The 23731-nt window shown below is 44.9% G+C and overlaps 1 protein-coding gene across 1 annotated transcript in view; it reads right to left on the bottom strand.

The window, feature by feature from the left end:
• LIMD2 (LIM domain containing 2) overlaps positions 1-22626 on the bottom strand; it is a 38660-nt gene extending 16034 nt beyond the window's left edge. Inside the window, exon 1 of the mRNA XM_088476729.1 lies at positions 22485-22626. The gene's annotated coding sequence lies outside the window, so the exon portion shown is untranslated. The remainder of the gene's footprint in view (positions 1-22484) is intronic.
• Between the last annotated feature and the right edge of the window lie 1105 nt (positions 22627-23731).

The raw sequence follows: 23731 nt of genomic DNA, 5'->3' as shown, positions 1-23731 counted from the left end.
CTGGCTAGCGATGACCCCCGGCACGCCCACCGAGATCCCCAGATCAGTGCTGGCATCACGGCACCGGAGTGGTGGTGGAGCGGCAGCACAGACGTCCCACGGACAGTCTGCTGCTGTACGCTCTAGTCGCTTGTAGAAGTAACTAAATAAAGAAAATAAGCTTATGGGGCTGATGAAAAGCCCCCCTACAAAATGGTGACCCCACTCCGGCCAGGCACCAACGAAACCGAGGTGCCTCTGGCTTGAGGGCAGGGTTTAGGGAGAGTGGACCCAATGCATCCTGGGAGCTGTAAAGCTTTAACTGTGTGGTGCCTGTATTGGTTCCCATCACCTACATTCCAAGTTCTCCCTGTGGAGCCTATGGACCCTGAAGAAGTATGAATTATGAAACGTGTATAGAAAGTTTTGTTGTTACAACTAATGATGAACAAAGTTTTTAAAATTGTTCAGTGAAAAAGTCTCTTTATTGCACCTTTGGCTGCAAAATGGAGCATGTTTTGCAGTTGAAATTTGAGTTAGGGATAGGAATACTTTCCTTTACACTAAAACAACAGGGTTTGTGGTGTAGAATTTTGACTGTAAGGTCTGGACATATGTGAATGAGTATATATTCTCAAGAAAGTGCTGTGGGATATGTTGGTGCTGTACAAATAACAGGTAATAGTAACAGGACTATGTAAAACTTGTCATGTGCAAAAGGTGGCTTTAAACGAACCATAATCATTTAAATGCATTCCATGCCCAGATCACATACATTACAAAGACTGGTGTCTCTGTTACACATACTCCATCACTTTCTCAGGGATGTGATGTTGTCGTAAGGGCGTGAAGGGGTTAATGTAGCTTGTGAAAGTCACCTCTGTCACTTCCTGTCACCCTGTGGCTTCTGTTCTTTCCTGTGATCTTGCCCCATAATCTTGTACACATGTACATTTATAGTATAATACTATGTATCCTGGATGTGCATTAGATATGCACACGTCTCATTCTGAATTGACATCACAGCAGCAAATACCCAATTTGCCACACTTGCAATCTGCCTCGCCATGGGGACTCAGCATAGGAGACATGCACAGCTTTCCCCACAGGACTGGATACCATAATTTCAGTAACGTTATGGTACACATCAGTGTGAAAGTATTGCATGTCAGTGTTCAGCAGCACAAATAAACATAGCTATCATTTCATCTATCTTTGTGTAATATACATATAACATCTTTAACCAGATTACACTTAAATACAATAGTCCCTCACAGGGCCGTAGCTAGGGTAGTGCGGCCGGTGCCATCGCACAGGGCACCACAGGTCAGGGGGTGCTGTTTGGGCCTGACAAATTTCTGTTTATTATCATTCACACTTGTAGTTTCCTCTTATTTCATCCCCAGCATCTCCTGGCCTCTCCTATCTCTTCCCTGGCCTTCCCCATGAGGCCATGGCCCTTTTTTGGGTGTATTATGTCCCTTTGAAAAATGAGGGGGGCGCCAATGCTCTTTCTGGCACAGGGCACCAGAGTCTAGTTACGGCTCTGGTCCCTCAGTAGCCATTCATTGATGTCTTCTAATTTCATCCTACACTGTCCTCTATCTCCACTTTGCATAATAACCTCCTGCTGCTACTCTCAGTTATTCGTTTAACTCCCAGGTGAAAGTGTTCCAGCTGTGCAGACCACCTCCTATAGAATATAGGTGATACAAGCGGATCCTACATGCTGCCTTCTCAACACATTCAAGTACACAGCAATCATCACAGGCCTCAAGTTCAGTACCATAAGCTGCTTATTATAGACCTCAAATTTACTACAAAAAGACGGCAAACCCAATACCCCAAGGGGATACAGTCAAAATGCCGACGGCCGGGAAACAGTCTGACTAAAACCCGGAGTCTAAATAACGACGTGGGACTAAAGATCGGCGTAGAAATCCAGACGCCCGTCTGTATTCCAACGTCAGAATCTAGACAGACGGCCTCACGAACGAAGGTAAGCCATGCAGTGTTGGCGCCTAGCCACGGGGGGGGTGTTAGGTTTAGGGACCCCCGGGGGAACTTAGGGTTAGGCACCACCCCAGGAAGGTTAGGTTTAGGTTGCGGGGAGGGGGGGTTAGGTTTAGGCACCCCTGGGGGGTGGTTAGGTTTAGGGTGCGGGGGGTTTAGTTTAGGCACCCCCGGGGGAAGGTTAGGGTTAGGCACCACTAAGGGAGGGTTAGGGGCGGGGGAGAAGGGGGCTTGGGGTCCTTACCAGCCCTAATCAGGAACTTCAGTGTTCGAACTTGCGGCGTCGGGATTTAGTCAGACGGCTTCCCGGCTGTCGGCATTTCATACCCAACCCACCCCAAGGGTATTAGCATACACAATAAGACCTACATAACAAATGTATACAACTACTGTATGCCTGCCTCATAAGAATACGTAACCCAAGTCCATTATATAAACTGAAAGAGCCTCTCTAAGTTCATTAAAACATACAGCAATATTAGCAACCCAAAGGTTAATTAGTATGTTTCAAGAACCACCTGCATTTGTAGTCCTTTCTTGTTGTTAACAAAACTATTTGTCCCTATAATACTCTTATGCCACTTATCTCCCAAATAGAGGTCCCATGGTGCCTCTTTAGACTTCAGATGGCATGGCATGATGGGCTGTGTAGTTCCAAAGCAGCTGGACAGCTCCAACATATTTTTCAGAACCACTATACATTATGGATCATTTTAGAATATGCCATATGTTGTTTGCACCTGTTTTTGTGCCAGATTTTGGGCAGTCCCCAACTGAAAATGGCAGTGGTACAAACCTTAACATTTTCAGATAAAGACAGCTTGGCAAATCTCGGCGTATACTTCCCGCTTAGAAGATCTTAAAAATCACATTGCCTACTTACCAGATAGAGAGATGCAGGGTGCCTATCTCTCCTATAATATATGCAGCTATATCTTGTCTCCAGCAGTCAGCCACCATTTACAAGTGACAGAAGAAATCAGCACAAGCCTCCCTCCCTAGATACAGATCTGCATGTGCACACAGATGGCACCTTCTTCTCACACATATAAAAATAACTTCTTGTGATGGGGAAAAGCCTATGTGCTTAGTATTGGGCACCCAGCTGCTGTAAGTGCAAGATAGAAGGCGCATAGGCCATAACACTGAGCTGGGGGTGCAGGAGAGACACATGTAAAGATGAAACTCACGACTACAGAGGCCCCACAGCTGGAGACCACGCCGTTCTGCCACGGTGACTCTAGATTTTGTAGATCACTCTTCCCCAGGGGCACACACAGGATATGAGCCTCAGATACAGCAGCACATCCTGGAACTACTCTCTGCATTTTCACATCTTGTAAACACTTTGTACAACATAACAGGAACTAAAGGGCAATGCAGCTTTAAGCTGGGTACACATTACTAGAACGACTAGCAATATATCGGTAGCGCATCTGTGAGTTTGTACACACGATATATGTCTGTGAACGATGTCGTTCACAGAAATATCAGATCGTCCTTGCAGCACAGCTTAAAGCCGCGTGGGGACACATTTCTTCTCGCAGCCTCCAGATGTGAGAGAAGTGTGTGCAAAGCCCCTTTTTTCGGGTGCCCTAACTACTTCTTTGGATGGGTTTAGCTGCTTTGCACGGCTAAACCCGATACTTCTAGGGACGTTAATTACTAATGGGCACCCAAATGGAGAAAATGGATTTGCTCCGTAGGGTGCCAATTCGTATAGACGCCCAGCAGGGAGTGCGAATAACAATTGAATGTCTTTCTATTTAAAAAATATATATATATATATCCGTTTTGTCACCCCTATATGGCAGTAGTTCAAAATCACAAATATATTTATTTTACGTGCTTCCTTTAAGAAATGGCAGCCATCTTTAAATCATACCAGACAGTGATTTTCATGTTTGTAGGGGTTTGTGCAAATATCTCTAGACTGGGAAGTGGTTGAGCATTAGGACACAAAAAAAATGTTCTCCACAAACATTGGGCTATATTTTTGTAAGGCTAAGGCAGAAAAATAATATGACAGGGGAGCTTCTGTCTACATTGTGATCATTCCTTCTCGCAGTACATGTACTGCTGATAGTGCAGAGCTATCTACAGGTCATTGTAAAGGGGGAACAAATAGAAAGCAAAAAGGGAGTTTTCCGTTTAGACCTGCCACTTACTCTCTTTAGTAGGTCAAGTACCCAATCCGATTTGCATTTACAAACTGAAGCAAATACCAGTGAAACCATATGTCAAATGTAAATTATTTTGACATGGTTTGACCCTCAAATGAAACTGAAAGACCTAAAACGACGTTGTTCACAAGCACATCGGGTGTACACACCCGACGATCTGCTAACGATATATCGCTCGTCGTTCGAATTATATGCAAAATGGGACTTGGTTGAAAATGTCCTGGTCTTCTGGCAGCACTTTGGCACAAGCTATCACCCACAAACGTTCACAGATTGGTCACAATGATCACATCACCCACTAGGATTGGTCCAGTGTTTCAAGTGCTTATTTAAATTTGTTAGGAGTGGAAACTGCTTTTGTTCTATATAAAGAGGACATGTTGTGTACAGTACATTCTATGATGTGTGTTGTGTACATTCCATCTGTATCATCACTGCCTCTCAGTGGTGTTGGCAACTCTTAAGCCATACTATTGAGCAATAAGCGCTATTCTTCTTAAAAGGTTCCTCTCTACTTTTGCAAGAAGCCTAAATCTGATGGAATGCTGTGACCTACAGATAAAAGCTACCATTCTAATCTATGCACTAGCTGTTCTGTGTTGCTCCTAGAGTCAACAACTGCCTGGTGCTCTGCAGTCTTGATCCAGAGTAAACTGTCAAGAGGAACAAATGAGGTGCTGCAGTACAGCACCAAGCAATCAGTTTCTAAGGAGGCGATTTAATGGTTTTCAACAGGCTATTCTTTTAGGCGCCCGACGTGCAATGCAGTTGTTGCTCCACTTGGGCTCGAATAGCAGTGGGTTGCACACATTTTTTCTCGCAGTCTCCCAAGGTGGTGAGCAGAAATGTGCAATAAGTTGGAACTTAGGGCACCCAAAGTAGTTCTTTAGACAAGTTTAGCTGCTTTGCGAGGCTAAACCTGGTGCACCCCTGCCGTGTGTACATCCACGGCTATTTGTGCCCAAACGAAGCAACGACTGAATTGCTTCGTCATGCGCCCAAAAGAAATAAACAATTAAATTGCCCGCTAAATATAATTTTACAGGCTGTGTTTGAAAAATGACAGTTAAAAACTGATTGATACTTTATATCTCTCCAAAGTTTGATACATCTCCCCCTTGGTCTCTAGTGAGTGACACCTATGACAAGTGCAGCGTGTGGGATACCCCTGCTGTTGATATTTCTGTATTCTGTTCAGGCTTACAGTAAATGTGGCAGAATATGTAAGGTCCCCCCTCGCTCACAGACTTTGAGCAGATCATCATATTGTATGCATGTGTTCTTTACAATATTTTTTTTATGATAACTATTCTTCTGTTGTCAAGAATGGATTATACATACACATACAGTATATTTCAGCATGGAACAGTGCATCACTGGCATTGTTATATAAAATTAGGAAGGAGCTCGGCAGTGCCACTGCAGAATTCAGGGTGCACAGCTCTGCTCCGAAGGGTGTGCATGTCTCGCAAGGAAGCGGGGTAGCAGTCACACTAGGTAGTTCTGCCACTGCAGACCTCTAAATTTACACCAAGGTTGCCCAGGTACCCATTGTATTTTAGATGAAAATCATTCCTGGTTTTCATATAAAATAAAGCTCAGTTTTGCCTCATTTAGAGCTTAAAAATATCAGCGAGAACATCAGAACGGCCTGTTAAGTGACAAGTGAGGGCCTGATTCAGAGATGGACGCTAATGCGATCGCAGCTGCAATCTCGAACAGAACACAGCTGTGAAAATATGCTAATAGTTATAAAGCTTACCCAAGCATAAGGACAACCACTGCTGCCTTCTCATATGCGTATGACGTTACTTACCCGTGTAAATATCGGTAACATCGACGCACATCAAATGGCCATCTTGTGACTCGGCCGCTCTCCTGACACGCAGAGGGCCCTCATGCTGCGTAGGAGATCACAAGGGCTAATTTATTCACACGCATGTCAGTCAGACACGCCTGCGTTTTATTAAACACCCCCCGTTACCTCCCCCAAATGATGACTACCTGTAACTCACTTTGCGGATGGGTCCTCTGTGCGCGCGGAATCGCAAGACAATCGCAGCGCATGCACAGTGCGGCTTATACGCATGCAGGATGGCAAACAATCGCTCGATGTGCATAACAGGCAGCACAGACGGTGTAATGGTTAGCGTTACTGCCTCACAGCACTGAGGTCGTTGGTTCGATTCCCACCACGACCCTACCTGTGTGGAGTTTGTATATTCTCCCTGTGCTTGCGTGGGTTTCCTCCGGGTACTCCGGTTTCCTCCCACACTCCAAAAATATACAGGTAGGTTAATTGGCTCCTAACTAAATTACCCCTAGTGTATATGTGTGTGTGTGTGTGTGTGTGTGAGATAGGGAATATAGGCCCTCATTCAGAGCCGTACGCTCTGAGCAGAGCGCACGCTCTGCATGAGGGCCGGGCTCCATTTTCATGGAGCGTCCTCCTGGACGCTCGTATAGCTGTGGGTCACCACCCACAGGCTATACGAGCGTGCATTTTGATGGCCGCGATGGTCGTGACCATCGCGACCATCGAAATTGCGAGCCGGAGCCTGCGGTTGAGGTTTTCAACCGCAAGCTCCGGAGTGATTTTGGCTCTATCAGAGCCAAAATCACTCCCACTGACATCACTAGTGATGTCAGTGGGCCGGCTTCTGACGGGAGGCGTTCCCGTGGGAACGCCCCCGTCAGGGAGGCACGCCCCCGGCACGCCCACCAAAGGGGGCGTGCTGTCAATCAACATTGACAGCACGCCCCCTTTGATCGGACACAACGAGCGAAGGAAAGTCCTTCGCTCGTCGTGTCTGGCGCATGCGCACGACGGAGCTCCCTCCGTCGTGCGCATGCTCAGTGCAGACCATCGACCCACTTGCGAGCGGACAGCCGCTCGCGAGTGGGTCTGAATCAGGCCCATAGATTGTAAGCTCCACTGGGGCAGGGACGGATGTGAATGGCCAAATATTCTCTGTAAAGCGCTGCGGAAAAATGTGTGCGCTATATAAATAACTGGTAATAAATAAAATAAAATAACAATCGCATTAGCACCATCTCTGAATTGGCCCCGACTGCACTCACTTTACCCCATTGCTTGTAGTAGGTGTAGAAAAGCCTCTTTCCCATGGGTAATTAGTGCACAAAAGAGGTCTAAGTAAATGTATAGGACGAGACAGAACCACTCAGAGCTTGCACAAAAGTAAAGCTTTGTGGAATCAGCTGTGCATATCCATGTGGCAAGGAACACCCATTCCACCCCACTAGCTCTTCAATAATCTTACTTCTGCACTGATCCACAAGTGTGCCAATTCAGTGCCTTCACATCCTTCTACCAGTGCCCACTTCAGCTCTTCCCCAAATGTTGGCCATCGTGTTTCAGACAACTGTGTCACCCATTAGAAATCAAGGAACACATGGATCCAAAGCTGTTAACATGCAGAACAGCCATTTTGCACTTTATTTAGGCAAAAAGTGCACAGTACTGTTTGTTATAAAATATAGCTTTGTGTTCACAGATATGTGCACACATCATGGCAGACTTTCAGACGCAAATCATGTCTAGCATGTATTTATAAGATGTGAGGCACATGTAGGTTATAGCATCATGCAGAACAATACTGGAGAATGTCAGCATATAGCCACAGTGGACAAGAACCCAACATTGATTGCAGTATTGGGCTGATCATGATATGACCATTTTATTATTATTATCCTTTATTTATACGGCGCCAAAAAGGTTCCGCATCGTCTTACACAGCTTGTTTTCATCTATTCACTGGACCTACATACAAGATTTCAGCAGTCTATCCTTATTTATAAAATGACTAAATTAGGGTGTGCGCTAGCGATTGTAATAAAGAGAACCGGTCATGTGCTTGTTTTACAAAGCACCTAGCAAAATATGTAAATGTACAAACAGTCGCCATTCTATGCTTGCTTCAGAGTGCATGCAAATAAATTATTTGCACCCTGTATGCAAATACAGACACTCTACTTGCGAGTCATAGCAGGCAGAGACAACCTTTACTCACTGCCAGGTGCTGCCTTCAGCTCCCATGTCTCATGATAATTATTGTATTATTATAATTATTACCATACTTTTTTTTTTTTAAATGCTTTTTTGTCCATAATATTTTATTATAGAACTGCAGATAAAAAACAAACTTTAAAAGGTTGTAACATAATCCAAAATTACAAAAGTTTGTGTACTGTCAAAGATACAAAGTAATATATATATTTTGTCACAAAATCAATAGACCTATAACAACCTGGGATCCGCACACTAGTTTACCAAATATTAGGAGTTGGGGACAATGACGGGTTACAATAATACGCATAAGTTTTATTAAAGATTTGAAAATGTTACACCCATAAAAAATAAAATAACAAAACAGACAAAAAAGATGAAACATTGCAAACATGAAAAGCGGTATGTGACAACCTAGACCTCTGACTCAAATGGAGATAACGGAGTAACAACAGGGCAATGCACCAATGTGCAACACAGCAGTTAGAGATAAGCAACCAAAGAAGTAAAGAAGAATGGAGAAGTGGATGTAAAACCACCACAGAACAGCTAGTGTGGGCAAGTGATTATTATCCTTGTGCATACATAAAAACCTTGCATAAGGCATGTGGCCAGGTCCCAGTCCCACAACAGACACCCCCTGCTCCCCCCATATGTTTAATGGCGGCCGCGGCCCTGTGCTGCAGTGCCATATTTGAAATGTATAGGCGCTAGGCGGTCATTGTAAATGTATTACAGACACTAGGCACCGATGTGCCGCAGCCCAGGACCCTCTCTGGCAGCCGCAACCATGCTATGTGTTACCCCCTGGTGCAGCGCTGGGGATCGGGAGCCTAGCACCCAGCGCCCCAGCTCCCCCATGCAGCAATGCACTGCACAAGGGGGTAGTGTGTACTCAGCCACTGCAGCTGGGACATAGTCCATGGGCTGCAGGACTGTATGTTGGCTGACTGCTGGGGACCAGAAGCAGAGCTCCCGGCACCCCTGCAGTGCAGGGCTGTGTGAATGCCCGCTGGGGTACAGGGAGAGTCCGCACCCCGGATTCCCAGCATTGAGAGCATGTAATAGGGGCTGGTAGCACTGGGGACCAGGCAACCCAGCTCCTGGTAACCCCCGGCGCTCTGAGGATAGCAGACAGCAACATGTGTTGCAGAGTGCTAGGGACCGGGAGAGTAGCTCCCAGTACCGCCAACAGTATAACAAACATACATTGTTAAATAAAATATATAAATGTGTTAAGGTGTGGCAGCACTGAGTCAGGAGTGCAGTCCTGAGCTGCAGTGCTGCGGTCTGTGAAAGCCTGTTGCAGGGCACAGGCTCAGTGTATGTATTTTAACATTTAATGTATTTAAAATATGTGACTATGTATATAAAATGTATAATTTAAAGGGAATTTAAAGGGAATTGCACTTACTTTGTTTCCCTGGAAGTCCCAGGGGATCCAGGGCTCTGCTTGGGTTGCTGGATCCCCCAGCCCCTTCCAGGGAAATGGACTGCCTTCCCATGCAACCTCATGTCTGAAAGTGGTATGAGGAGGTGCATGGGTGACTGGCCAATGCAGTCAGCTAATTATTTTCAGGGAGCTTCAAGGAGCATCCCCCCACTGGCCAGGAGACTACTGGCTGGGGATCTTCTCTGCCTAGTCCTGGAGCCCAGATTTGGACAGATGAGGTAGCTAAGTCCCCCATAGCAGATTCCTGGAAGTACATTTTGGAAGGAACTTTTTTCACCCTAGACGTAACGGTGCCTGGGCGTGGGACGAGCCCTACGGATGGGCTTCGGCACGGAGGAGTGACCACTCCCCACTGTCCATTAGGGACAATGTTAAAGGTGAGCATGCCTTGGGCATGCAAGGCACATGCACTTAGTTATTGGAGTGACATAAAAGAGGCCTGTGTGCCTGGTTTGTGTGTATCTTTTTGAACATCAAGAAGGATTGGACTGCTGTGAAGATCTCTGCTGACTGAGAGATGCTGCTATAACATCTTTGTATGCTGTGATTTACCTTGAGCACCTTCAGCAAGGCGAATAGTCTTTTTGAAGACATTGAACAATAAACATCTTGCCTTTACAACAACTGCATCTGAATCCTGTGACAACAGAATTGTGCCAAACACTATTTAGTTCTCCAGCTGTTCTGAATTGGAGGTATCAGCTGACACCAATCAGGAGGTGTGGCCGCAACTTGTCTAGGCATACTTAGCAGTTCCAATTGCTGAAGGTAGGAGTTTGGTGGTGGCAGTGCATTACCCATCCACTGCATAAGTAACAAACTGTCACTGATGGTAAAAGGGAATCCCTAATACTCAAAGATCCAGTGGGGATTGAAGACTAATCTGTGATTGGGTGGCAAATGAAGGTCATCTGGTCACAAGGCATAAGAACAACAAAATGATGATCTGAAGGCACCATCCATGTCCGCGTAGCATAAAGTTAACCCAAATGTATACCAACGCAGCTACAGAGGTATCAGAGAGCAAACAGGTATCAAAACAGAAATACAGTATGTGAACTACACATCTGCCATTTTTTCAAAAGAAAAAAATACTCCCAAGAAGACATTTTCCCTCCCAAGGGGGGCCAGCCATTTGAGAGGACAGATTGGAGAGTTAGTCTTTCATAGAAGGTGTGAGGTGCTCAAGCTCTTAAATCCAATGTTCAGCTTTCCTAACCCTATCCTGAATTTTCTGAAGGTCATGTCATGCCACTTGTAGTTCTCCAATCTTGTTAATAACCCTCTGTTCAGAGGCGCTAATAACCTGTAGAATCTGTTGAAGAGAACAGACTGTGATGTGAGAAGAGCAGGCAAATTATTCCAGTTTATCCAGTGCACCTGCAGTGTATCCAGATTTACTCATGGTGGATGTGCAGTCAATGATGGGTAATAAAATCACTAGGAGCAGTAAAACATGTAATAAACTAGGATGGATAGGGGAGAGGGCAGGAAAAATAATCAAATTGGAATAAAAATTAGGCACCAGGGAAAGAGTCACAACATTCAACTTAAAGAGGCAACCCAGATATTAAAATAAAGGGCACCAAATAGAGTCCAGGGAATGAAAAGAAATAAGGACACCAAACGAGTAGCTACGCCGGAGAATAGCCGGGGAAAAAAAGGAGTAGATACCACTGTGAAGGCTGTAGAAGCAGTGTTTGCAGGTGGCATCAAACAAGGACCAGGAGGTACCTGGAGTCCGGGTCACAGGGCCCACCTATCCAGGGACCGTCACTTCAGGCCGTCCAGGAGAGGGCAGCAGGCCCAAGAGAGACCACCAGGAGGAGACAGGGAGATGAACGCACCGCTGGAACGGGGGAAGAGCCAGCAACCATAGACTCAAAAGAGCTGCGACAGCAGAGAGCTCCGATAAGCAGGAGAGTAGGCTCAAGATTGCGGCGGACGACTCCCAGTACGCCCCAAACCACAGATCCAGGCTGAAGAAAGACAGAGAGAAGTATCTAGCAGCTGGCACACTTAAGACACCGGAGAATTCCATCACGTAACCAGGAAGGGGCCACCGGGAAGTCACAGCATTGTAGCTCAGCCGCTGAAGCCAAGGGAGGAAAAAGATCACCAGACAGCAGAGCACAGCAGGACCTGGCTGCATAGACCACGACGGCCATTTAGGAAGCCTACCGCACTACACTAGGAACTTCCAAGGAAACAGAATTCATGCAGAAAACCCGGCAAGGTGCAACCTATACCATGTTATGCCAAGCCACACTGCTTTAACATACAATAAAATTTATATTTATAACTTTTCCTTTCCTTGTACTAGTTTAATGTATAAAGAAACACTGTGCTATTATGGAAGCATCTCCAGAGCTTCAAAGACCTATTACAAAGGTGAAAAATAACAATGTGCAATGGGTATCAAGGAAATGTGGTAGGTAGCTACATAGGTGTGTGGGACTTAATGACAGCTTTAATGCGCCAGCCACTGTGGTGTGGTAAATTGTATCATCTTAGTGGGATGAGGGCGAAGAGACAAATTGCGCCATCACCCACTATTTTGTAAGTCTTTTGAACTTCTATTTAATTTATTGTTATATTTGCCTTGATTCTTTATATACATTGGTTTACTGTTCTTATCATTGGGAATCTGTGTAAAAGATTTCGGTTCACCTGTCCACCTTTTTAGAAACGGGACAAGAGCTCCCAAACCTGGCTGCCTATGTGCAAATTGGTCAGATGACAAAAATATTCCCTAGGGATTAAATGGTTCCTAAAGCACTGCACACATTTTATCTTTACTACAGCCCAAATCTTGTAAATATCTTCAACTAACTGGCTGCGTCTTGTGGTTTCCTGGTTGTGTGTGTCCTATGGTGCGCACACACTAAGCGATTTAAATGCACGATATGAACGATAACAATATTGATCATATTGTTATTGTTCATATTGTGCATTTTTGGATCCCTTCCAACCCACCAACGACCTGCGATGCACGGGCACGTATGGACGATAGCGATATCGTCCATCGCCCGTGCATGCAGGCCAACCTGGTCGATACCGACCAGGTTACTATAGGGACCCACGATCGGTGATCGCGGGTCGCTATAGTCATTGGTGAGTTGGTGGTGTGCTGGATGATTGATATTGATCATCCAGCACACTAGGAGGGTGCAGGACGATGAGACAGCGATATCGTTATCGCTGTCTGATCGCTCTGTGTGTATGCACCATTAGAGGGCAATTTAATTAGCAGGGATGTACAGTCACCACAGGAGGTTGTGAACATCATCGCTTATTGCGGTACCCCAACAATGCAGGGGGGTTTCTGTGCACCTCAATGGGGCACTATGAAAATTGTGCAGTGTTGGTGTTCGCAAGACCCCTCTGAAATGGCTGGAAAGCCAGCACCTTGTAGCCATCACCGCTAATTGAATTTGCCTCACCAAACTAACCCGGACCTTGGGGTAGTGTATTTCTCTTTCTGCCAGTCCCTTCTGCCTTTTCATAAAGAAAATAAATGTTGTAAAATACAATAAATCATTTATGTGAACAACAAACATATGCATCTGGTGGTAGGAAGAGTTGTGTTACTGCGAAGCGGTACATCCCGCATCTCTTCGGGTACATATCGTGGTTGATTACCACGGTATGTACCTAGAAATGAGATTTCCAGATAAGAGCGGTCCTCTGCGATGCCCCCGGACAGAGGGACTTTCGGGTTTACCATGCAGAAGTCCCTCTGGCGTCCTTCTGCGCAGGGGGTTATGGGAAGGATCTGATCAGATCCCTCTCAGGGTATGCGTCCTGATAAGAAGCCCATAGGCTTCTTCGCATTGCATTCCGATGCTTATTACATATGGAAAATGCCGTAAAACTCCAGTTTAGGGACTTTTAACGCAGTTTCCCCTTTAGTGCATCAGTCTTTTAAGTCTGTGTTATGGTTCCGATGCTTGTACATGTGTCTTTCTGGGGTTGAACACTAATGTTTTAGATGTTCATGTACATGTATAAACTAGTATTTCTGACCCATTATTCCCCAAATTGCTAGCAAGTGTGTCTGCCATATAGCCTCATCCCCTCTGTGTCTCTCCAGTCCATCCATCAATGTTCTCTACAACCTCATGCATCCCACCATGTATCTACAAGCTCATGCCCCCCAAGTGTCTACTCATCCTCCACCGCCCCCCAGTCACTCCAACCTCATGCCCCCCTGTGGCTCTCCACTGTCATGCCTCCCCCAGTGTCTCTCCAGCCTCATAACCCCCCCGTCTCTCAAGCCTCATGCCCTTAATTTGTCTCTCCAGTGTTGTACCCCCAATGTCTCTCACTTCTGTCCCCTTCTCTCTCTCTGTCATCTGTCACCCCAAAGTCTCTTATCTGTTCCCATCCCTCGTTTGGTGCAGCAAGGGTAGAGTTGGGTGTGGGGCCACTGGGGTTGTTGCAGATGGGAAGGCAATGTGTGTGGGGGGTTGTGTCGGCTCCAAGCGCTGGCAGGCATCTTCCCCTACCACCTTCCCATTTCTGGCCCACTATGTTTTTTTTCTTCTGTTCCCCTATTCTTCTGTGCACATACATGTATTTGGATGTGCAGCCGTCTTACCTCCTTTTTGTCTAGACATGTTTATCTTTCCTTCTGTACGTCTGGATAAATATGTATCTCCTGTATGTATGGACATGTATCCATTTGTATGTCTGGAGCTATGTCGGTCTGTCTGAACATGTCTACCTGTCTTGACATGTCTGGATCTGTCTTCTATCCTTTATTGAAAGGTGCCCGTTTGTGTTTTCTCCTTTGGGGCTCTTTGTGTGTCTCTTCTATCCAGATCTGTCTGGACTTGGCTGTCTTCTCTTCTGCATATCTCCGTCGCTAGCCGGGTCTCGCGCATGCGCACGTCGGAGCCGGCTCCGGCATGCGCAGTGGCCAAACATCGACCCGCTCACGTGCACATAGTGCTTGCGAGCGGGCCTGAATCAGGACCTCTGTCCTGTCTGTTTTCACTGCTTTCTGAATGAGCTCTCTCTTTTGTCCTGTCTGTCAGGACTTTGGGTCTCATTCAGACCCGCTTGCGAGCGCTGTATGCTAGCAAGCGGGTCGATGTTACCTAAATGCGCATGCGCACGACGAAGGCTGCTCCGTCGTGCGCATGCGCAAGACCCGGCGAGTGACGGGGAAGCCGCCGCTCGAGGTCTCGCTCCAAAGGGGGCGTGCTGTCGATGGTGATTGACAGCACGCCCCCTTTGGTGGGCGTGCCGGGGGCGTGGCTGCCCAGATGGAAGCGTTCCCATGGGAACGCCTACCGTCTGGGTCCGGCCCCACTGACATCACTAGTGGTCAGTGGGAGTATTTTTGTCTCTGATAGAGCCAAAAGAACTCCGGGCTTGCGGCAGACGAGACCCTACCACAAGGGTCTCGTCGCAAGCCCGATGGTCTTGACCATCGCGACCATCTTTTTGGCCGCTCGCATAAGTTGTGGGAGGTCACCCACAGCTATGCGAGCGGCCAGGAGGCCGCTCCGATTTTAGGTAGGCCGGCCCTGATTCAGAGCGAGCGCTCTGGTCAGAGCGTCCGGCTCTGAATCAGGCCCTTTGTCTGGATATGTGTCTGTGATCTATATCTGCCAATTCTCCTGATCTTCTGAGGGTGTCTATTGGTCTTGACCTGTCTGTACATGTATTTTTTGACAATCTGAATATACAGCCATGGCCAAAAGTTTTGAGAATGACACAAGTATTGGTTTTCACAAAGTTTGCTGCTTCAGAGTTTTTAGACCTTTTTGTCAGATGTTACTATGGTATACTGAAGTTAAATTAAGAGCATTTCATAAGTGTCAAAGGTTTTATTGACAATTACATTAAGTTTATGCAAATAGGGGTATTCAATATGAAACGTAAACCTCGCCGTCTATGCGGGTCAAAGTTTTCGCCGCACATCAGAGCTTTTGCCGTCGAAAACGTATCGGGCACGCCTCCGATTATACCCGTATTCAATATGAAATCGTCGAAAACGGCACCCGGCGAATGTGAAATCAGCGAAGACTTCGCTGATTTTAGGGGAAATGACCCTAACACCCCCAAAAAGATGCTCTGACTTGGGGGTTCACTCTGGATACCCCCGATTAGCCCTGTTGAAGGTTTTTGGGGTCTTTAAACGGGCTCAATAGCTGCTATTTTGGGGATTTGGGAAGGTGGTGAAGAATAGTATTTAGAAGTGTTTTGGGCTGAAAATAAGTAGTCCCAGCAAATTTGGGGTACTTGAAAATGGGGCTGAGCATATTTAAAAGTTGCTAAAGTGAAGTTTTAAAAAATTTGAAAAATCCACCTGCCGCAAACACCTCCAATGAAAAAAAACACCTGGGGCATACTTGGGGACCCCCTTAGATTGTATTTCACTATTTTTAACTTTGTACCCCCCAATTTTTGTTCTGAAAGTGCTTTTTTTGGGGTCCTCTGAGGTATTTTTTTTTTATTTTTTGACACAGTTTACCTTTGGGGGACTGTCTGAAGGTTGTAGGGTGGTTTCCCAAATGTCACACCCCAAAACCCCAATTATGCACTTTTTTTCGCCACCCATTCCTTGGTGAAACTTTTCTGCAGGGTCGAATGCAATATACTTTTCGCACCGGCGAAAAGTTTTCAAATTGAATACGGTGTAAAAGTCAAACCGGCGAAAATGACGTCATCCGAGCGAAAACCTCACAGAAACTGCGTTTTCGCTCCATATTGAATACCCCTAAAAGAGTCAATATTTGCAGTGTTGACCCTCTTTTTCAAGACCTCTGCCATTCACCCTGGCATGCTGTCAATCAACATCTGGGCCACATAATGACTTATGACCACCCATTCTTGCCTAATCAATGCTTGGAGTTTGTCAGAATTTGTGGGTTTTTGTTTGTCCACCCTCCTCTTGAAAAAGAAGGAACAACACTGCAAATATTGACTCTTTGCATAAACTTAATGTAATTGTCAATAAAATCCTTTGACACTTAAGAAATGCTTGTAATTTTACTTCAGTATACCATAGTAACATCTGACAAAAAGGTCTAAAAACTCCGAAGCAGGAAACTTTGTGAAAACCAATACTTGTGTTATTATCAAAACTTTTGGCCACGGCTGTAGATAGTCTGCTTGAACATGTATTTGCCTTATTTTCCTTCCTCATCTGTTTTCTACCCTATATGAAGTTATGAACATGGTTTCCGAACCCTATATTGTAGTTTTTCCCTATGCAAATGTTCAAGGCATGTTTTCTGATACAGATATATATATCTGCCACTGCACCTCAACCTCCTTATCTAACCATTTGCCTCATAACATTTTATATATATATATTTATATATATATACACACACATACATACACACACACACACAGACACATACATACACCATATATTATACACACACATACGTGAGTCCAACCCTTTGACATCAGGCTTATATATACACCAGGGACAAATTTGGTGCTCCAATTAATAACAAGGCTACCTTAAATTTTAGCAAACTATAAATTCAATGGGCCTATGAATTAAGAGGCCCAAAAGGTAAATTTATCAAGGGTGGTTTTATTCCAGTGTACTGCTGGTGGTTATGTCCTCAAATATGTAGGATTTACTATTCAGCATTTTGGAGGGTTGCTACCCAAATCACCGCCAATATGCGTTCATTTTGAAACCGCCTGCATTCTAAGGGTTTGCTCAGGCCCCTGCATTTATGAATGCCTGGAACAATACTAAGTAGCATTTGCCCCCTCCTGATAATCCTGGACCCCAGAATACTGGTGCTCAGAGCCGACTGGTTGGAAATACCGATGCTTGTAGGTGGGTAAGTATCTAACCCTACCCCTAAACCTTACCCTCCCCTCCCACAGCCTAAACCTAACCCTCCACCCCACCACAGTCTAACCCTAAGCCTCAGCCTAGTGCCTAACCCTATCCCTTAACCTTACCGTCGGGATGTCAACAGTAGGGATTCTGGAGCCGGGATTTTGACTGCCGTCGGGATTTCAGCTTCGGGATTCTGACCACCAGAATGCCGACTACATCCCATTTAATAAATAGTATATGTTCCCATTAAGATATAGATAGAATGCTCCCTTCAGTAAAATATTGAATATGAAGTCCCCTTCATTCTAATCAATAAAATCTATACCAGACAGTCAACCGGAAGCAGTCTCTCATTTCAAATAAATCTGGTGGTTGTAACTCACCCAAAAATACTCCAAAATTTCTTATTAAGCAAAAAGAGAAGGGATCAACAACATAGGGAAAGCATACTGTTATTTTCCCACAGCTGTATCTCAAACACTGCTGTACATATCGGTCTAAGAAGGCCCAGATAGTTACTGTACCTGTTTACGCAGTGAAACTCTAGCTATAGAGGTAGCAAACAGAGCTGCTCAGACATGGGCATAGGCAAAAGCAGGGGGGGCTTCAGTCTGCCTGGAAACCCCCCTCCCCAGCCCACACCATGACCACAATAGAAATAGTACTATAATATAATTTTACTAGTGCTGTATATTCTTCTCAGTATCACAAATTAAATAATCAGCACCACCTATGGATCTTTTATCATGTGTTTGCCAGTAATAAATACACCTGTGCACCAACTAGGAGGTCTGCAAAACATGCACTGTTAGGGATGTGCTGCTATAGAGCCCAATATGTACATTTATGTCCAGGGCAGTGCTAGGTTATTCTGCTGCTCCACCAGACTCCCGGACTTGCTGTAATACTCTGGAATGGTGCCCACATCTAAAATAAAAACATTCAGCTCAGGCAGGATGGCCCTACTGCCGCATCTAATGGCTTACTGTGATCTCTGATCCTGTATATGCCTGGATTATGACACACAATACACTTTGTATGATGCATATTAAAGATGGATAAGTGCTAATTTTACCCTCTTCATAGACTGGCCACACTCACTCTAAAATCAAGCATTTGGAAACCCCCCCTCTAGAAATCCTGCGTTTGCCACTGATGGGGATACAATTATTCAAGTGTATTTATTCCTGTGGTACCAAGAAATAAAGAAACTCACCTCACTGTTAATGCATGACTGTCTAATTGTCTAGTTGTACAGTAACACACACAATATTTACCTCAGAATAGTAGAGGAAAAAAAAAGGGAAAGTCTGAAATAGCTCAGTAACGGCCCCAACACACGGTACAATTTTTTCCACTATTTGTCCGTTTTCGATTGATTGGAACGACCAATCATTTAAAAAGTGCAGTGTGTGGGGATGATCACGAGGCCAATGCATGCTCCTGCTGTCGCTTATCTCTTGACCCTGCAGAAAGATATCGACCTATCTTTCACGATTTGGCACACATCTCTCCTCCATTTTATACCAGCCGACGGAGAGACAGAACATACATCGTGCTGTTATGTTCTGCCAAACAATATATCGTTAACGATTTGCAGTCATTAACGACCAATCTATATCGTTTGGACGTTTGTAGAATCGTTCCATGTGTAGGCACAATATCGTTTATTCAGGATTTCAAGGGAAATCACAAACGAGATTGGATAGTTTGCAAATTGTACCTTGCGTAGGCCCCTTTACAGAGGCAAAAGGCAGTAGAAAAGTGGGGGCTGAGGTACTGATTCAGACTCGGTCGCAAGCGCTGAGCGCTCGCAACCGGGTCGATGGTGGCCCAGAGCCAGCTCCGTCGTGCGCATGCGCGAGACCCGGATAGCGAAGGACAACCCGTCGCTCACAAGTGATGTCAGTGGGAGAGCTTTCGGCTCTGTTTGAGCCGAAAGCTCTCTGGGGCTTGCGGCCACGAGATCCTACCAAAAGGGTCTCGTCGCAAGCCCGATGGTCGTGATGGTCTTGACCATCGCAACCATCATCATGGCCGCTCGCTATAGCTGTGGGTGGTCACCCACAGCTATGCGAGCGGCCAGAAGGCCGTTCTAACAAAAAAAAAAAGACCGGCCCTGATTCAGAGCGTGCCCTATACCAAGTTGGAGGCAGCCATTTTGTAGTTTGAACCAATGTTTAGTTTATGAATTCAATAGGAATTAGTGACATCACTGAGGCATTAAAAATATTGGGCGGTCCCCACACACTGAGCGATCCACTGCCTGACCGCCCTATATGCCCCCCCCCCTTTCCCTCCCGCATAGACTAGCATGACATCGTCGGTCAATTCCCCAGATCTCTTGTGCAGACGTAGCTCTGGAGGAGCAATGGATGACCTCACTGGAGCGCACAATGGCAGATATCATGCCCACACACGGAACGATATAGCTGCGATATCGTTCCAATCCGACAGATCGGTCACTATATCACTCCGTGTGTGGGGCCTTAACACAGTACAATTTGCTCTTCTTTAAGCAATAAACCAATTGGTTCAGATTCAACCTGAAATTTCTACTACTGTAAAACTACTTCGAAGAAACTGCGCTTTGGCCTGTCTCCAATTCAAACACCTGCTTAATCCATGTCCGGGACACAATTTACTGGTCACCCTGCTTGAACATTGCAATGAGATAACACTTGCTTGATACACCTCTGAGTGTTTTAAGCCTTTCCCCTACGGGTTCTGCTCTCCACGCTGGACACTCTCCCCAACTGTACCTTGGTGACCTGGCCGTGAATATCTGTTCATATAATTTAACTCTCACCCTAACACCCTCACCCTAAATCCTAATACCATAACTCTTATGGGTCTATGGACCTTATTCAGAGGCGGCCGTACGAAGACCGCACGGCCGCCTTGATGTTTGGCCAGTGCGCATGAGGGAGCCGGCTCATGCGTGAGACCCGCTACGACCGACAGCGCTGGTCGTAGCGGGTCTCTTTCCAAAGGGGGCGAGCTGTCGATGTTGATTGACAGCTCGCCCCGTTTGGAAGGCGGGCCGGGGGGGGGGGTGGCAGCCCAAACGGAGGCATTCCCATGGGAACGCCTACCGTTTGGGGGAGGCCCCACTGACATCACTAGTGATGTCAGTGGAGAGCTTCCGGCTCTGACAGAGCCAGTAGCTCTCCGGGGCTTACGACAAGTGAGACCCTACCCTAGGGTCTCGTCGTAAGCCCCGATGGTCGCGATGGTCTCTGACCATCGCGACCATCACCCGAGCGGTCGTTAGAGCTGTGGGTGTAAACCCACAGCCTAACAACCGCAACAGAGGCGGGCGGTCAGGATGCAAGTGGCCGCCCAGTATCTGAGCGACCGCTTGCATCCTCCGACCGCCTCTGAATGAGGTCCTATGTACTAATAATCGCTATGCCCGCCGTGATTTTGTATCCATATCGCCGTTAGGACACATGTATCAAGCTGATTTTTGCATAAAATTATGAAATTTATGTATTATTCTGATGTACTAATGGCAGGCACAATGCAGGAGATTTCTTAGATATCCTGCAACCGCTGTCCATGCTAGTTCCCCTTGGTACATAGCAGGGATATTTTCATAAAAAATTGTAATATTCCCTACAAGAAAGATACATAATAATTGCGACAGTACCTTGATTATTAGTACATAGACTCATTAATCTTAAACCCTAACACATACCCAAAATGCTCATAATTAATCCTACTACCCTAACACCCCAACCCTTACCCCAAACCCTGATCCTAAAATATTAACATTACTACCCTAACCAAAACCACTAATCCAATTCTACCCCTAAAACCAACCTTAAAGAGCAGACAAGATGGGCCAAATAGTTCTTATCTGCTATTTTATGTAAAAATAAGCTTGATACCTAGGCCCCTAGACCTCAATATTGTGTACAAAATTCAATCAGTTTCTATACATATACAGTACAGCTGCTGGAGATGCCACTTAATTAAACCAGGTGTGGATTACAGGTCTACATAAATGAATGCAAAATATATTATGCATAAATATCTGCAGTAATTAATTTGCAACTGAATTGTTGCACAAGAGTCTGTAATGCTACATCTGTCTGTATCATGGTATACATATCTTTATTAATGTCATAAACTTATACAGCTTTACGTGATATACAAACAGAATGACTAACTTAAACATACCATGATAACAATACTGATATACATATATACATATATATATATATATATATATATATATATATATATATATATATATATATATAGGCAAAGAGACTTGCTTGCTAAAGCTTTCATTCAAGAAAATGTGGAGAATAGACAAAGCATATCAGTGTTTATCATCTCTCCCATCAAATGTCAGCTATTGTCTGTGTGCTTAGAAGTGAAATACAGATACAGTGATGTTCATATAACATAAATGGTGATGATGACTTGGTATGTACATTTGTGTAATGTGCTCTGCATTATATACACCGTGATGTGTGTTATTGTGCTGTCACCAAAATGCTGTGCATGGCTCGATAATACAGTCTTGGACACTATGGGTCCAAACTTTAAAGAGAAACTCACCTTTCACAAAAATGGAAAATCCTGCAGACCTAATTGAGTACATCTCCTCTGCTTACATTTGCATAGTTGTTTTTATGTAACACTAATGCGGTATGCATGCTATGTTTATAATTTATTGTAAGTATCATTAGTTTACAATCCAAACGTTATTGCTGTGCATGTGAAAATAATGCTCAGATCATGTCATTGATATGAGTATTGTGCTTGGCTTTGCATGTTGTGCTATTTCCTATGTTATAGTATTGGTTTGTGTTATAGTTGTATTATTGCTTTGCATCATGCAATGCTATTCTCTACACTGCACCATTGTTTGGCTTGCTACAGTATGTTGTTCTGTCTTATCATGCTGCTCTGCAGATCCTGTTACCAGATTCCAACTAGCAATTTTGCCCTGTTTTGCTAATGATTATACATCGCTGGCTGCAATGTACTCACCTCATTCCTGGTCACCTTGTGTGTCTGAGGGGCTTGTTCCTGCTCTGCTGCCCGCTTTTCTCTCTTTCACAACCCCGGTCCTTTGTGTGGCTGTTTCATGCAACAGCCTCCCCCCTCCCCCTCTTCCTCTCCTCCCTGGTTATCTCTTTCCCTCCGTCCTGTCACCCTCCCCCCATTTCTTTTTTCAATACTCCTTCTCTGCTCCCATTGGACTCTCCTAGTCTTCTCCTCCTCTTTCTTCTCTCCTGCTGCCCCCCACACACTCTCCCCCTGTCCGGTTTATATGTCCCTGATGTCTCCAAAAATTGCATCCTCATTTCCTGTGAAGGATTTAAAAGTATGATTTTTTTATTTTTTGTTGTTTTCAAATTCCTTTAGCTATTATTTTACATAACACATGCATAATTGCTTTAAACATCGCTTTAGAGACTAAAATGAACTTCTTAACTTCTGCCCCTTAGACATAATTGATGTTACTTTCACTAATTTATCAATTGCATCATCTTGTAAAATCACCCTCTCACTCTTATCGCACATTTCTCATCCATGCTTTCCACCTTTGTTTTCAGCAATCAACTGTACACTTTACATTATACAACCAAACTACAGTAACACCACATATATATATATATATATATATATATATATATATATATATATATATATATATATATACTGTGCTGTCTGCCTGCTGGATATACAGAAGGGCCAGCAAATGCTTTGGTTTCTATGGTGACCAAATGGATGCTCCCATTACCCAGAGCCAGTTGTCATGGAGACAGGGAGGTACAGTGTAGACAGGTGAATGGGTGCGGGAGGGGAAGCAGATTAAAGGTGAGGAGGAATAAAGGACAGAAAGGATTCTGTTACACGTGTTGCAAGTCACCTAGCGACATAGAAGAGAGTGGAGATAGAAGTTCCATGGCCCTGCAGCTATTTTGGAACAACAAGACTGGTACTGCTGGAACTTGCAGTACCACAAAAGCTGTTGAGCCACAGGTTGACTAAGCTCAGATTTGAGCAAAGTCATTACATGACGAAGGAGATACACTTGCCAATGTCTGCAAAAACATGTTTTGTATTTCCGCATGTCACAAATGTGATAAGACAGAAATTTATTTAAAAAAAAGTCAAAAGCAATAGAAAAAGAAAGGAAGAAATACCATTAAGGACAAGGTATGTCATCACTATCGCATATGTTTGAGAGGTAAAGTAAGATCATGACTGCATATTCTTTGTTTTTCACT

Source organism: Taudactylus pleione, unplaced genomic scaffold (genome assembly GCF_031769625.1).
Source record: "Taudactylus pleione unplaced genomic scaffold, aTauple2 ptg000192l, whole genome shotgun sequence".
Taxonomy (NCBI): Eukaryota; Metazoa; Chordata; class Amphibia; order Anura; family Myobatrachidae; genus Taudactylus; species Taudactylus pleione.
This window is presented reverse-complemented; position numbering and strand designations above follow the sequence as displayed.